Genomic DNA, 12,291 nt, shown 5'->3' on the forward strand with positions numbered 1-12,291 from the left:
TTGTATTTGATTCATAACCATTCTGCAAAATTGATTTTCTCACATCTGTCCAATAAGAGGTTGCTAGATTTCTTTTGAAGTAGGTACATTCAAGTAGATATGAGATTTCATTTGTTTGGAACTGATAGCACTACAAATTACCTCCCCTGATATGCAGCAAATTTCTCTGCAAATTATATTCTTTGTGAGTTAGACTAAAGCACTAAAAGTTTAAGTATGCTGTATAAAACCTACTAGCTAGTGTGTAGCAGAAATCGGTTTTAAGTACATGATTTTTTATTGTAATGTTCAATTCTGTATGCAGCCTTTTCAACTGACTAAGACCTGAAAGAGTATTCACTTTGCTACACAAACTAAGAATTTGTTGTTCCCTCTATCCCCTGATGAATTTTAGAATGAGATTTAGGTATAGCGCACAATGTATACTGGGTACCTATTAACAATTTTATGAGTGATAAATATGATTCTTACATTTTTATCCCTATTAAAATGTAAGTAAGCTAAAAATGTCATGCCATATTGTGAAGAATAAAATACTATTCTGGGACACATTTCCAAAAGAGTGGAGGGTCAGAAAAAGTCAGCTAAATTCCTACAGAACAAAGTATCTACTTCTCCTCCTTAGGTGGATGTAGATAGTCAGGAATGATTTTGCTATGGGGCATTTAAAAAAGCATAAAAATTTTCAATTTCTCAATGCTGAAAAGGTGGCACATTGTCTCTAGTCTCATTTCATATCATAAACATAATTCAAATAAATTGTCTTATGTTATGTGGCAATGGGAACTGTACAGAATAAGACATTGGGGGTTTGTACATTACTACTTGTCTAGAGTCTCAGCTGGGATAGGATCTCAAGAACATTATATTTCATGATTTAGAATCTATTTCTTTTTCTAAAAAAATGACAAACTATTTAAAGTGAACTATAGAATAACTGTAGCAAAACTTCACTACAGCTTTCAATTACATGGCCACACTGAAAATTTTTATCAAGATCAGAGCAGTAGCAGATTGATATTCCTTCCCTTTTTGTAGCAGCACATAAGTAATTAAGTAGACAGAAAAACAAAATAGGATAATCTGCAAAACTATTTGTTTAATTTATCTTTTTATAGTAACAAGAAGTGTGTTTATAATAGGAATAGGAAATATTTCTTCTGATGAGAAGAATGATTACTTCTTGTCAAATAAATTTAAAGTTTAAAATAAAAATGATTTTTACCTTACCAACACAAAGTTTCAAAATTAGCTAGCTGGCTGAAAGTGAAGAACTGGCAATTCCATTGCTGAATCTCTCCCCGGACTTAGGAAAATAAAGGTGAGAAAAGTAGAGAAAAATAATAGTGGACATTGAAAAATTTAAAATGAGAGCCATATAATCTTTATAAAAATAAAATGTGAATGGTCCAAAGGTTATAAATTGAGATAAATAAGGACCCTTCTTAAAAGAAAAGGAATTTAGGGTTAATCAAGACAGATTCTCTAATCTGGATGAGACTTACCTTAGGTGCAGAGAATATATGTGCAGATAGCAAGGGGCCAGTGTCCGTGGACAATCCTTCCATGAAAATGCCACTTTGTGAGCATTTGCTTTTTGGGTCCTTGCAGGGATTGGTCAAAAAAGGCTGTGGCCCATGCATTACTATCCCACCAGAGGAGTTATCACTATGGAAATTAAGAGTATCCCACCTCCATGAATATAGAGAGGACTGGCGAGACTTACATGAACTGATGCTGAGTGAAATGAGCAGAACCAGGAGATCATTATATACCTCAACAACAATACTGTTTGAGGATGTATTCTGATGGAAGTGGACCTCTTTGATAAAGAGAGCCTTAATTGATCAAAGATGGATAGAAGCAGCTACACCCAGAGAAAGAACACTGGAAATGAATATAAACTGCTTGCATTTTTGTTTTTCTTCCTGGGTTATTTATACCTTCTGAATTCAATTCTCCCTGTGCAACAAGAAAACTGTTTGGTTCTGCACACATATATTGTATCTAGGATATACTGCAACCCATTCAACATGTAAAGGACTCTTGCCATTTGGGGGAAGGGGTGGAGGGAGGGAGGGGAAAAATCGGAACAAAAATGAATGCAAGGGATAATGCTGTAAAAAATTACCCTGGCATGCATTCTATCAATAAAAAATTATTAAAAAAAAAGTATCCCACCTCCAGTAGAAGAGCCTAAGGTCGAGCTCTGAGCAAGGGCACTGACTTAAAGGATCCACAGTTCTCTCTAATGAAGAAGAGCTCAGCTCTTCCCCACGATCTGAGATTCCTCGTCCTTCAAGGGCCCGATTTTTATAAGGTTAGAGGTCTGGACATTCAAGAACAGCCATAATAGATAGTGAATAATTCCACTGATTGACATGTGATGGTTAAGTGAAATCATATGTCAGCAGAGTCACAAGATGGGTGAAGTAAGAAATATCTCACAAATGGATAGGCTTCTCCTTAGTATAGGTGTGAGGAAATGGTACAAATCATGAATTGGATGCTCTAAGTGCTCATAAGATGATCACCTGCTCCTATTAAACCAGTGATTAATTCAGAGGTACAAGAAATTTTGGGGGGACTTTGCATTTAATTATTAACTCTGTCACAGTGGGCTTGGTCACTATGAGAAGGAAAAACAATGGTGGAGGGATGCTAAATTTCTATAATGAAGCAAATTAACTTGGATTCTGCAAGTCACAGCTCTTGAGTCTTATATACAGAGCTTTGATATCAAACTGATAGTGATGGGAGTAGAGTTCTCAAAGCTCAATGTACATTATTTCTTCCTTTTTTTAAAGCTCATAATTTTTTTAAAAATTTCCTCAGTATTGCTTAGTTCCCCTTGGAAACTGGATTCCAATTCATATTTGGCCTTCTATTACATCCTCTTGGTGAAGCCCAGCGAGATGTAGATGGAAGCTCAGAAACAGCTGTGGAAAAAAGGGAGAAGAAAAAGCAATTTATACATGTGTGTATATGTGTATTTTTTGTGTGGGCAGTAATGATTCATCATATCAAGGAATTCTGGGTGTGAAAATCATGGAAATGGTCATTGGTCCAAGTGAATCTTAAGAGTTTCCTGAGCATTTTGAAGGTAAGTGACTTGTTCATGGTTTCAAGGACTATATGTTTCATAAGGAGGACTTCAAGATTTTCTGGGGTTGTTTGGAATTTCAAATCAGATAATATATTCAAAATGCAAACTTTAAAGTCCTGTATAAATGTCAGTTTCTATTATTACATCTCAGATCTCTGTTGATTTTGGAGCAACTCATCAAATTGTTCACATCATATTATCATTTTACCTTCTGAAGTAGAAGTCAGTACATAAACTGCAATTATAATTATGTTCATAGTAGTCTATTTGCTTATGCTCCGTTTGAGCTCTACTTCCTATTTCATTATATATATTATTGCCTTTGGGCTCACAATGAAATGAACTATGCCAATTATTTTATTTGCCTATTTGAGGAAATGTAAACCACACTTTGATTTCACTATAACAACAATAACAACAACAACAACTTCTTCTCCTTCTTCTCCTTCTTCTTCTTCTCCTTCTCCTTCTTCTTCTTCTCCTTCTTCTTCTTCTTCTTCTTCTTCTTCTTCTTCTTCTTCTTCTTCTTCTTCTTCTTCTTCTTCTTCTTCTTCTTCTTCTCCTTCTTCTTCTTCTTTTTCTTGTTCTTCTTGTTCTTCTTGTTCTTCTTCTTGTTCTTGTTCTTCTTCTTCTCCTTCTTCTTCTTCTTCTTCTTCTTCTACTACTACTACTATACTACTACTACTACTACTACTACTACTACTACTACTACTACTACTTTTGGTTAAATGTATAACATGACATATTCACTTGATAAGAGTGAGAGTTGGACCTTTATTCTGACTTTGAATCTATGGTCCTAAAGAGAGTGTGAAATGCCTGCACAGAGAAATTCATGGTCACTTCACAGTGGTGAAGAGGAGGGAAGTGGCATTGGAATGGCACCACAGAAGGATTTGTAAAGTATATTTACAAATCAGATATAGCATAAAACCATGACATTTTATTTATAAATCATTTGAACATAACATCATCACTTTTAGCTACAGAGTCTTCCATCACCTGCTGTATCTGAAATAACATTAAAACTGTATTTCAAAAAAATGAAGTAACTGAAGAATAAGAGACTACAGATAATACAAACAACTCAAGAAATCTTTTTTAAAAGTTGCAGGCATCCAAAGAAATTGTTAATAAACATAAACATTTGGTCATTCAACAGAAAATATATAGATATAATATAGGGCTTAAATTTTTACCACTCACAAACCCCTTTTTAATAAAAACTCATTTTTATGTTATTCAAGATATATAGATATGTGAAACATATAGAAATCAAATATTTATTCTTAATAAATCATAATTTTGTGACTTTCACACTGAGGTACGAGGCCCCATAAAAGGTGGGATTTAACAAAAATGGTACTATTATTAACAGCATCAAGAGTTTATCACTATTAATTATATGCAAAAAACATGAACTTTGTTAACATAGTAGTTATAAGGTCTTAGCTCAGAGTTTATGCGCAGGTAATCACATTCTTCTTTAGCTCTTTGTTTCCAAGGACATGGTTTCTGGCAGGTTTGGAATCTATATGCCTTCTACTCTAAGCAAATCTTACTCTTGTTATTTCTATTTTTGGCTCCATATGACATTTTTCTTTTAAAAGAAAATCAACTCTGTAGCCTATACTTTAAAACAATTATAAATAGTAATAATTCATTAAGCTACAGACAGTCCACATACAAAATGAATATCAATTTACAGGGAGCAAAAAAGAAAATTAAATATTGGAAAAATTAAATATAAATATACACACACATATGTACATCCATAACACACAGAAGGGGTGATGAAGAAAAGCCTAATTCACTTGACATGGCAGCGATATAAAGATTTTGTCCTGAATTTGAGATCTCTCTCAGATATGTGGAGTCCCCTCATATAAGGGACTGAGTTGAGCATTTTGATTCTATCGTCTTGATAGGCTTGGCTGGATACTTGTTTTACATGTCCTCTGACAGCACAAGGGGGAATTCCAAAGTTTCTGTTTCCCTTTAAAGGCCAAATTCAAGAGAATGACTCATAGATTCATATCAGCCAGATCTGAAGCAATCATCAATGTGGGTAACAACAAGTGACTAAATATCCAGGAAAAAGGCATTCATTATTTTCAAGATATGACTAATGCCCCAAATATGGTATCAGTGGGCACATTCATGCTCTCATTAAGGGCCAAGTTTCAAAGTAGAATAAATATTTAACTCCAACTTTATCAGATTATTAAAGATTTTTCTTCTCTCCAAGACCTTCTCTCCAAAGGTACACACACACATACACGCACATGGGTATCATACATACATACATACATGTATATGCATGTCTATGCCAATATAGGTGCATGTTTAGAGTCATTTGGTGTACAGAGAGTGAGATTTCAATCCAAGTTTTCCTGTTTTTAAATGTAGCAACAGCATAGTCTTTCAAGGGTGCAGCTAAAATGGCAAAATAAAAGCTGGAATTCACTAACCTCATTCCCCAACTGCTCCAAATTACTTTAAGGAAGGAATCTAAACAAATTTTAGAGCATCAGAAAACCCCCAGGGACAGTAGAATATTTTCCAGCTGAAGGCAACTTATAAGATCAGCAGAAAAAAATCTGTGACACTAGAATGGGAATCCAGTGCAGCCTTATATCTGGCCCCAGCATCCATGAGACAGGCCTTCTCAATCCACAGCATTACTAGTAGCTTCCAGACCTCCCAGCACAAAAACACCAAAGAGGACTTGGAAGTTCAGCAGAAAAGGCCTGTGGCTCCAGTGTGTGGGAGGCCAGTCAGTGGGCGTGGTCTGAGCCCCAGTCCTGCCCCTGACAACAACATCAGCAAGGTGGAAACAGCAGCAGTGCTGGCAGCTTCTGGACAGCTCTGCCTGGGTACAACAGGAAGGACATATTAGTTGAGGGAAGAGTGTCTGTGGTACCAGTGTGGGAGTAGAGCAAGTAGCCCCAGCATAGATAGTGCTACCACGACCCCAACCCCAAACATGGTAACCATAGCATTAGCAAAGTAGGACTCTGTTGCTTGAACACACTAAATCTTACAGTATAATGGAACAGGGATAGTCTGGAAAGCTCTAGGGCAGAAAAGAGTGTTTGTGGTCAGGTTCCTAGAAGAATTTCTGAAAACAGATGCACCAAATCCTTGAAAGTTGGGGCACAGCCCCCTCCACCCTGAAAACAGAGCCCTACTTTAACAAAGAGGTAAAAGCTGAGTAATAGCCTAGGAAAATGAGCAGAGAACAAAAAAGTTTCTAACCACTGAAAGTTATTAATGTGATGAGAAAGATCAAAACACACACTGAGAAAATAACATCAAAGCTCCTACATCCAAAGCCTCCAAGAAAAGAAAGAATTAGACTCAGAGCATGGAAGAGCTGAAAAGCTCGAAAACTAAGTGGACTAATAAGTAAGAGACATAGAGAAAAAATTAGGAAAAGAACTGATTAAAATACCTCAAAGGAAATACAAAAGGCTAATGAGGAAGAGAATGCCTTAAGCTTTTTATCTAAATTGCCCAGCAGAGAAAAAAGGTACAAAAGTTCACAGAGGAAAAGAATTCCTTATAAAAGATAATTGCACAAATGGAAGCTAGCGACTTTATGATTAAGTCAAAATACAATAAAGCTTAAAAAAGAAAAATAGAAAAATATGAAATATCTCATTGGAAAAACAACTAACCTGGAAAGTAGATTCAGGGAAGATAATTTAAAAATTATTGGTCTACCTGAAAGTCATGACCAAAAATAGAGTCTGCACATCATCTTTCAAGAAAATTATCAAGGAAAACTGCCCTGATATTCTAGTACCCAAGAGTAAAACTGAGATTTAAAAATCCACTGATTACCTCCTGAAAGGCATTCCAAAATGAAATCTCTTTGGAATATTACAGGAGTCTCTTGGGTGGAGCCCAGATGGCGAGAAGGCACACGCGACTTTCTAAGCTCCTCTCATTCTCCTTATAACCAACTATTTAACTCAGCCTCAAAAATAGCTCTTCACTGCTTAAAATCGTGAAGATTAGAAGCACTACAACTTACCAGCCAAAGTCAATCTGGAAGATCTCCAGGAAAGGTTTGTCCTGAGGGGCCAGGAACAGACTAGCACAGGCAGCGAGAGACTAGCGCCCTGAGCAGACCAAGGGTGGGGGTGATCTCTGTGGCTAGAGAAGTTATAGGGACCACTCTGCTATAGGCTAACTGCTCTGCCTTGATTACAAAGCAATAAACTGGCAGAGAGATTAAAAGCTAAAACAGAGGGTCCTCTAAAAAACATCAGAACCTAACATGGCTGTAACCACTGAAACCCTGAAGTGACTCAGGCAGACTATAACGCAGTCGTGCAGCCACATCCTGCAGTTCAGGGCTTTTGTGGGGGCAGTTATAAATCAGCACAGCAGGAGGACACAGCCTGGGCAGCCTCTAATCTGCACAGTGGAGGGTTCGGCCTGGGGCAACAGAAATTCCCCAGCAGACTGTGCTTCTTGGGCAGCCACTTCCAGTCCCAGCAAATCCATTCACTGCTCAACTGCTAATACCCACAAAACCAGGGCAGGCTTTGGCTAGGGTAGTGAAACTCTCACTGCTCAGCATCTAGCCCCAGGGCAGTCGTTATCCCACACAGTGGGGGTTCTTTGCAGGGCACTTTCCCAGCTCAGCCCTGCAGGCCTGAGTTACTTCTGGGTGGGGAACTCTTTCCCAGAGCACTCTAGTACTTCGCTGCTTTTTGTAGCTGGCTAGCAGGACAGCTACCCGTCCATACACCTAGAACTACTCTGCAGAGGAAGCTGGTAACCTCCTGGCCCTGAAGGCAGATCCTATAGGCTTTAACAAAATGAGTAAAAAAATCAAAAGTTTCTATACAGAAAGAGAACAGCTTTTCAACTCTGAAGAGACTAATAGCAGACAGTCTCCAGACAATTCTTGATCCCCAATACAAAAGATTCTCCTAGAGGAGACTATTAAAAACCTTAAAAGAGAAGTAGAAGAAAAATGGGGAAAGGAAATAGAAGTTATGCAAGAGAGTACAAAAAAGGCATATAACTCACTAAAAGAAAAATTTGATAAAGTGGAAAAAGAAAACAACTTCCTGAAACGTGAATTGGAAAAGGTAAAAAAAACCTCCCAAGAAGTGCAGGGAAACAGAATTTGTGAATTGGAAAAAGAAAATAACTCGCTAAAAAAAAAAAATTTAGTGAAATGGAAAAAAATTCCGTAGAGCAAAACAACTCATTTAAAAATTCAATTGGACATATACAAAAAGAAGTAAAACTAGCTAATGAAGAAAATAACTCACTAAAAATCAGAACTGAACAAATAGAAATGACTGATTCATGGAGACATCAAGAATCAGTCAAGCAAAACCAAAAAAAAAAAATGAAAGACTGGAAAAAAAAAGTGTCAAATACTTGCTTGGAAAAACAATAGACCTGGAAAATAGATCTAGGAGAGATAATCTGAAGATCATTGGACTACCCAAAAATTATGATGAAAAAAAGAGCCTAGGTACTATTTTATAGGCAATCTAGGAGAGATAATCTGAAGATCATTGGACTACCCAAAAATTATGATGAAAAAAAGAGCCTAGATACTATTTTATAGGCAATCATCAAAGAGAACTGCCCAGAAGTAATAGAACCGGAAGGTAAAATAGGCTTTGAAAGAATTCATCGAATAACTTCTGAAAAAGATCCTAAAATAAAGATTCTGAGGAATATTGTGGCAAAATGTCAGAATTTTCAGACTAAAGAAAAAAAATTTTACAAGTAGCCAGGAAAAAACAGTTCAAATACTGAGGTCCCACAATAAGAATCATGCAAGATCTGGCTGCCTCAACATTAAAGAATCGAAGGGCCTGGAATGTGATATTCTGAAAGGCAAAAGAACTTGAAATGCAGCCAAGAATAAACTACCCAGCTAAGCTGAGCATTTTTTTTCCATGGAAGAAGATGGATATTTAATGAAACAGAGGGATTCCATTTGTTTCTAAGGAAAAAACCAGGCTTAAACAAAAAATTTGATCTTCAACAACCAGACTCAAGAGAAGTAGAAAAAGGTAACAGGAACTCTTGAGAATTTATTTCTGTTGTGGATATACATAAAAAACACATGTATAATGTGATTTTACTAATATAACATAAAAACAGGAAGTAGAAATGGAAAGGGAATAGCATCAGAAAAAGGGAAAAGGGGAAATAAAAAGAGGGAAACTACATGTGACGATGAGGCAAAGGAAACCTACTATATCTGAGGGAACTTAGAGAGGGGGAGGAACATTGTGTGAATCCTACCTACTCTCATCAGAGTTGGCTCAAAGAAGAAATAATTGACATATTTGTTTTACAGAGAATCTTCTCTCACCTCTTTAAAAAGTGGGAGAGGAAAAGGAAAAAGAGTAATAAGAGAAGGGTACAAAAAAGGGGAAGGGATTCAAAGGGAGGAGGGAGGTATACTAAAGAGAGAGAGCTGCACAATGCAAGTGGGACTAATAAGTTTAATACTAGGGAAGGGGGGAAGTAGGGCAAGAAAAAGAAAAGCATAATCTGGGGATATTAGGATGGCAGGAAATACAGAATTAGTCATTTTAACCGTAAATGTGCATGGGATGAACTTTCCCATAAAGAGGAGGCAGATAGCAGACTGGATAAAAAGTCAGAACCCTATAATATGTTGTTTACAGGAAACACATTTAAAACAGGGAGATACATACAGAGTAAAGGTAAATGGCTGGAGCAGAATCTATTATGCTTCAGGTGAAGTCAAAAAAGCAGGGGTAGCCATCCTTATCTCAAATCAAGCAAAAGCAAAGATTGATCTAATTAAAAGAGATAAGGAAGGAAACTATATCTTGCTTAAGGGTACTGTAGACAATGAAGCGATATCAGTATTAAACATATATGCACCAAGTGGTATAGCATCTAACTTCCTTAAAGAGAAGTTAAGAGAGTTGCGAGAAGAAATAGACAGCAAAACTATAATAGCGGGAGATCTCAATCTTGCACTCTCAGATTTAGATAAATCAAATCACAAAACAAATAAGAAAGAAGTTAAAGAGGTAAAAAGAATATTAGAAAAATTAGATATGATAGATCTCTGGAGAAAACTGAATGGTGACAAAAAGAAGTATACTTTCTTCTCGGCAGTTCATGGAACCTACACAAAAATTGACCACATATTAGGACATAAAGACCTCAAAATTAAATGGAGGAAGGCAGAAATAGTAAATGCTTTCTTTTCTGATCACAATGCAATAAAAACTACATCCAACAAAAAGTTAGGTGTAAATAGACCAAAAACTAATTGGGAACTAAATAATCTCATCTTAAAGAATGATTGGGTGAAACAGCAAATTATAGACACAATTAATAATTTCACTTAAGATAATGACAATGGTGAGATAAATACCAAAATTTATGGGATGCAGCCAAAGTGCTAATAAGGGGAAATTTTATATCCTTAGAGGCTTGCGTGAATAAAATAGAGAAAGAGAAGATCAATGAATTGGGCCTGCAACTTAAAAAGCTAGAAAAAGACCAAATTTAAAACCCCCAATCAATTACTAAATGTGAAAATCTAAAAAAAAAAAAAAAAAAAGGAGAAATTAATAATATAGAAAGTAAAAAAAAAAAAACTATTGAACTAATAAAACTAAAAGATGATTTTATGAAAAAAACCAATAAAATTGATAAACCTTTGGTAAATCTGATTTGAAAAAGGAGAGAGGAAAATCAAATTAATAGTCTTAAAAATGAAAAGGGAGCACTTTCCACCACTGAAGAGGACATTAAAGAAATAATAAGGGGTTACTTTAACCAACTTTATGCCAATAAATTGGATAACCTAAGCGAAATGGATGACTACCTTGAAAAATATAGGCTTCTCAGATTATCACAGGAGGAAGTAAATTGCTTCAATAGTCCCATTTCAGAAAAAAAAAATAGAACAATCTATTAATCAACTCCCTATAAAATAATATCCCCAGGACCAGATAGATTTACATGTGAATTCTACCACACTTCAAACAACAATTAACCCCAATGCTTTATAACCTATTTGAAAAAATAGGGATTGAAGGAGTCCTACCAAACTCCTTTTATGACACAGACATGTTACTGATTCCTAAATCAGGTAGGTTGAAAACAGAGAAAGAAAATTATGGACCAATCTCCCTAATGAATATTGATGCTAAAATTTTAAATAAGATGTTAGCAAAAAGACTACAGAAAATCATCCCCAGGATAATACACCATGATCAAGTAGAATTGATATCAGGAATGTATGGCTGGTTCAATATTAGGAAAACTATCAGTCTAATTGGCCATATTAATAACCAAATTAACAAAAAACATATGATCATCTCAATAGATGCAGAAAAAGCATTTGATAAAATCCAACATCCATTCCTATTAAATACACTTGAGAGTATAGGAATAAATGGACTTTTCCTTAAAATAATCAGTATCATCTATTTAAAACCAGCAGTAAGCATCATATGTAGTAACGGTGACAAACCGTTCCCAGTAAGATCAGGAGTGAAACAAGATTACCCACTATCATTGTTATTATTTAATACTGTATTAGAAATGCTAGCTTTGGCAATAAGACTTAAGAAAGAGATGAAAGGAATAAGAATAGGCAATGAGGAAACCAAATTATCACTCTTTGCTGATAATAAGATGGTATGCTTAGAGAACCCCAGAGATTCTACTAAAAAGTTATTAGAAACAATCCACACCTTTAGCAAAGTTGCAGGATACCAAATAAACCCACATAAGTCATCAGCATTCTTATATATCACTAACAAACCCAACAGCAGTTAGAGTTACAAAGAGAAATTCCATTTAAAGTAACTAATGATTGTATGTAATATTTAGGAATCTATCTGCAAGGGAAAATCAGAAATTTTATGAGCAAAACTACAAAACACTTTCCACACAAATTAAGTCTGATCTAACCAAATGGAAAAATATTAAATGCTCTTGGATTGGGCGAGCAAATATAATAAAGATGACCATACTACCTAAACTAATCTATTTATTTAGCACCATACCAATCACACTCCCCCAAAACTATTTTCTTGACCTAGAAAAAATAACAACAAAGTTCATATGGAAAAACAAAAGGTCAAGAATTTCAAGGGAATTAATGAAAAAAAAAATCAAATGAAGGTGGCCTAGCTGTACCAGAT

General features: G+C 35.6%; 1 protein-coding gene across 2 annotated transcripts in view; it reads right to left on the reverse strand.

Annotated features, from left to right (window-relative positions):
* Positions 1 to 632: 632 nt before the first annotated feature.
* LOC127564428 (ankyrin repeat domain-containing protein 26-like) overlaps positions 633 to 12,291 on the reverse strand; it is a 45,050-nt gene continuing 33,391 nt past the window's right edge. Inside the window, exons 3-4 of one of the 2 annotated variants that reach the window (XR_007954260.1) lie at positions 1,506 to 2,939; positions 633 to 1,306 (exon numbers count right to left, since the gene is read on the reverse strand). The gene's annotated coding sequence lies outside the window, so the exon portion shown is untranslated. Of the gene's footprint in view, positions 1,307 to 1,505; positions 2,940 to 12,291 lie in introns of those variants that run through there. The other variant, XM_052000958.1, reaches the window with a different exon arrangement.

Source organism: Antechinus flavipes, chromosome 5 (genome assembly GCF_016432865.1).
Source record: "Antechinus flavipes isolate AdamAnt ecotype Samford, QLD, Australia chromosome 5, AdamAnt_v2, whole genome shotgun sequence".
NCBI classification, from domain to species: domain Eukaryota; kingdom Metazoa; phylum Chordata; class Mammalia; order Dasyuromorphia; family Dasyuridae; genus Antechinus; species Antechinus flavipes.